Consider the following 5,207-nt stretch of genomic DNA (forward strand, 5'->3'; position numbering starts at 1 on the left):
TCTGAGATTATCACTGCTAACCTTTTAGTCTTTTTTCATGTATAGACTGTCATGTATAGACTGACATAATATATTTCCAAATTATATGGATGCATTGTAATTTATTAAACTAATTCTTTCTTTTTTTTTTTTTTTTTTTTTTTTAAAGGAAAGACAGAGAGAAGGAAGGAAGGATAGAAGGAAGGAAGAGAGGAAGAAAGGGAAACATCTTTTAAACATTTTCTTGTTTTATTGTATTTTGTTTCTCCGTTTTCGTTACATGGGCTGGGGCCGGGAATCGAACCGAGGTCCTCCGGCATAGCAGGCAAGCACTTTGCCCGCTGAGCCACCGCGGCCCGCCCTAATTCTTTCTTTTTAACAGCAGAAGTCATTTAGTCCATTTCCGTTTCCTCTTTCTTGGTATTATTTACTATTATGAACATCTGTGTTGATAAATCTTTGTATACATCCACGGCCATTACCTTCAAATATATTCACACATGGTTATACTAATAAGTTCCTCATTAGGTTGTTTCCAAATTATATTATAAGCAGTGTTTAAGGAACATGTTTATGCATTCCCTTTGTATAGAATGAGTTCCTAGAAGCAGCATTGCTGGACAGAATTTACACATATACATTGACAATTTCCCTGCAGTAAGGTCATTAAAATCTGTACCTCCACTGCAATCCCAAATCAGCACACACTAAATATTACTGTCATTCCAATCACTAGTCAGGATGAATATTTGCTTCATAAATTTGTCAGCTATTTTGTACATTCTTTTTCCTGAGCTGCCTCTTATAGCCAAAGATTTGGGTTTCTTTTTCTTTTCTTCCCTGAGTAACTGGGTGAATCAGGACATGCCTCATTATTTGGCCGCTGTAGTTATTCTTCCAGTGGTCTTTTCTGTACATACAAAAGCATCCCAGACACTAGTAGATGCTTTTTGCTTGAAAATGCCTTTTGCATGTTGGTTTCAATTTTCACTGGCATTTTTCTGTATCACTGACCTGCTGTGAGTTATGTACAATGGCTTGGAAGGTATTGTGGTGTCATTGTGGAGATTACCACCTTGGAGAAGCTGTTTAAAACTACTCTGTGCCTCATTTTCCTCCTCTGCAAAATGGAGATAAAAGTTCCTACTTCACAGGGTTGTTATGAGTCTTTAAAATGAGTAAAGCCCTTGTGTGACAGGGCCTGGCACAAGTTAAGTCCTCGGTCAACATTAACTATTAGTAATAGAATACATACAGCTTTAGCTATATTACTGTGATAAGCATGTTATAAACATCCCATTCAATCTTTAAACAAACTCTCCAAATTAACTTCTTTTATTATGTCTATTTTATAGAGGAAGGAAGTAAGGCTCAGTGGGTTTAAGTAACTCAGCCAAAGTCTCCCTGTTAACACGTGGCTCTAGGACTCAAGCCCATCCATATAGCCTCTGGAAGCATGTAGAGGACAGATTAATTTGTTTTTAATTTCAGGATCACATTTTTGTTATAAAAGGATAATTGAATTCCCCCTGCAGCTAGAACTTCACATCCTGTCTATTCACCACCTAAATCTAGCATTAAAGCATTTAACGATTACAGTAATCATGAAAAGCAGGGATATGGAAAACAATTTAAAGTTTAAAAATATGTAAAATTTAATTATATATAAAATTATATATATATAATAATTCCCTTACTGTCTGCTTATAGTAAATGGATATTTAGAAAAAAATCAGGAGTGGCATCACTACAAACCATGTTTTTAATTCTAAAGGGTCAGACAATCGTTCTTAAGATATTAGGGCTGTTACAAACATAAACACTTCCAAACTCTTTTCAATATAGCGCTTTGAGAGCGGTTGTTAGAGTTAATGACCCCGTGTATTCTGCTAGATCTTCTGCAGCAGCCAGTAGAGTTTGACATCAGGATGTCTCAAGGCTCATAACGCTCCAGGGTAAGCAGCAAAGACGTGCTATTTCTTCTTAACGAACATGAGTGCGCTGGCGTTGTCAGGGAGATGTTTACAGTGGTTCTGGGTGTGGACGGTGACATCGATTGAGGGGAATGGAGGAGAGATAGCTAAGAGTGCAATGTTCTTAGCAATACAAGATAAACCTTTCTACAAAAATAATAACAGCAATGAAGTAGAGAAGAGCTTCCCAGTCAGAGGTTTCGCTCCCTACTGAGAGGTAAGGCCAGGCAAGTCTCTCCTCTCAACTGGTTACATAATATTTTTTCTTTAGGCGGTTTCATAACCTCTTTTATGAACTGTTCATGTGTTTATTCAATCATATCATGGGAAAAGAAAACTAATTTTTAACTTTTAACTGTGATCACTTTACTTCCCATGGTAACTCTGGTGAACCAATGGAGGCTGCTGTTTCATAGCCTTTTTTCTCTCTCATCACATATTCTATCACAATTAGCGACAAATGCTTACAAAGATTGGACACGTGTTATTTTCACTTTCACTTGATTAAAATATGCAGCTTTAAATGCATTACTATTCAAATGATCTTCCTTCTCAATCACCAAATCTGTCATTTGGGTCAAAATCATTAGGCCAGCACCCACCTACTCAGCCCTAAATTCAAACAATTTTTTTTTTTGAGGATGGGCACATTTCATTTGACTTTGAAACTAACAGAGAGATCCAACAAATCCATTCTCGAAGATTCTTTAAAGAAATAGCTTTGAAATTGGCTCCTCTAAGATGGTTTGGTCAACCCTTTGATGATTGTGGGGCTGTAGGGTAGGATAGAAACTGCCCAGTGCTGGGGCTCAAATCCCCTGGTTCTGGCCTTGGCTCTTGTTATATGTGTGGTCCCTAGGAGACTTATCAAGTGTGCTGAGCCTCAGTTTCCTATTCTACAAAATGGGGTTAGTGAAGACTCAAATGGGCCATGTATGTGAGTGCCAGTGGCACCCACCCGATGCCGACCCCTGGGTAGACTTAATGATTGTGCACTGGAGAAATTAATTCATCTTCCTGGGCCCCAGCCTCCACTGCCTTAAATGTAGGCAACCCGACCTGTGAACGCCACCTTGACTGAAAGTAAACCTCCCTGCCAGTTTTTTCAGAAATCCATTATGGGAGCAGAGGTGAAAGGCACGTACTGAAACAACTTTGGCTGTTTTCGTATAATCTTGGAGGTGAAAATTTACCATGTGGAAATCATTTTGTCATTTTCATGTCATTTTTGGATTTATCATATGCTTGAAGGGTAAAATACTTGACAGTGAAATTTCTTAAAAAAATTCCGTTATAAAACATTGTTCCCTGAATCTAAGCATGTCCAAGTATAAGTCAGTATGGTGAAGAGGTTAAAAGTGTGAACTCCACAATCAACTGCCTTCAGAATCCTGGATTTGCACTTCTTAGCTGTGTGACCTGGGACAACTTACTGATGTCTCTGTGCTTCAGTTTCCTACTCGTTAAATGAGGATGATAAGAGTGCCTATTTTAGGATTGTAGCGAGAATTTGATAAATTAACAAACAAAGCATTTAGAACAGTACCTGGATTACCACAAGTGCTGTGTTTAGCATTAGCCCTTAGAACAGCAGTGGGCAATTAGCAAACTCTGAGTAAATGTTAGCTATTCCATTACCATTTTAGATGATGGCTGCTGTGATGCCTGGGAGTGGAAAGGATTCAGAAGGAAGATTAGGACAAATCCATTTCGTTTCTACCCCTTAGTCATTGTATCTACAACCTTTATCAAATCAATTATCTTTCTTGAGAGCTATGGACTTTGTCTGGGCATCCAGAGATGCCCAGAACTCAAGATTGGAAGGAAACATGAAGCTCAAATAACAGGTAATTAGAAGGAGCTTACTTTGAAAAATATGTTTGCTCTTTAATGGAGCTTTAAATGAGCTCATGGGAAGTTTATTGTAAAATGCTTCCCTGCACCAAATGCCTTACTGGGGAAAGCCTTGTCCCAGTTCAGTTGTTTAAATGATACACAGGCCCTGATCATTCTGGGTCTCTGCTCCTGCTGTGAGAGTCCAAGATTCTTTGAACATCCCTAGGTATTCCAAAGCAATCACAAAGTCACATTTTACAGCTGGAAGGGAACTTAGAAATGTTCTCATTCTAAACTTTCTTTTTATAGCCGAAAAAATAAGCCCAGAGGGGTTCACTGTGAGTACTCAGTAAATTGGCTGAGCTCAAAGCTGCACCCACATTCTTAAATCCTAGAACAGTGTCCTTTCCAGGAAGACATCTCCAAGGTGGGCAGGGGGCAATAAGAAAGAGAGGGAGGCGAAGTGGAAAGAGAAAGGGAGGGATGGAAGGAGAGAAAGCTATTATATGCATGCAGATTTTCTGGATCTCTCTCTCTCTCTCTCTCATTCACACACACACACACACACACACACACACACACACGATGATAACTGATTGCAAACTTGCAGAACCAATTATGATTTAGTAGAGAAAGGTCTCTAAGCAATGAATCACCAAGGTGAAAGTTTATTAGAGGCAGGTAAGAGTCTATTTCTTTTTACTTCCTCCAGGCTAAAACCTGTTGTCTTGGTAGGTTCTGGCAGCCTTCTGTGATGCGTGTGGAGAACCGGCTTGGCTGACCATCCTGGAGGTGGCTTTTGAACCCCCAGAATTACTCTTGTAACATGACATGGGTGTCAACCCAGAATGTTCCCACATGATGGGGCTCTCTAGGTGGTTAGAACTTACCCTTTGGCAATACCTTCTGTACCCACTCCTCTGTACAGTCATTCAAGAACCATCTGGGACCTCTGTGATTTGAGCCATTCCATTTGGTCATGGCTTCCTGACCTACAGAGGTCAGGGTCCACAAATATTTTAACTCAATTTTGCTATTGATTTTGGGGGTAAGATTTTGTAACTGTTACCTCAACCTGGCAAGTACTTGCAAATCACCCCCTCTGTTTCGCTCTATGAATAAATGATGCTACTACACAAATGATAAACACCCTTAAATTTGACCAAGTCATCTGAGCAGGTGGGTGAACATCCCAATGAGGGTTTTACAGAAGAGTTCCTGGCTCCCATCTTTTACTCCCCTGGCACAAAGTGACTGCCTTTGAATGTGATGTCATGGATTCTGGGATTGCCTGATTGCCCTCCACACCTCCTTCCTCAAACTGGCTTCTGCGTGGAGTTCTGCCTGTGCAGACTCATCCTTCCATGAAGGAGTAACTTACCTGTATTGGGCAGGTGGGCTAGATCTCTGTGAACTCTT

The sequence above is a fragment of the Tamandua tetradactyla genome, chromosome 19 (genome assembly GCF_023851605.1).
Source record: "Tamandua tetradactyla isolate mTamTet1 chromosome 19, mTamTet1.pri, whole genome shotgun sequence".
Taxonomy (NCBI): Eukaryota; Metazoa; Chordata; class Mammalia; order Pilosa; family Myrmecophagidae; genus Tamandua; species Tamandua tetradactyla.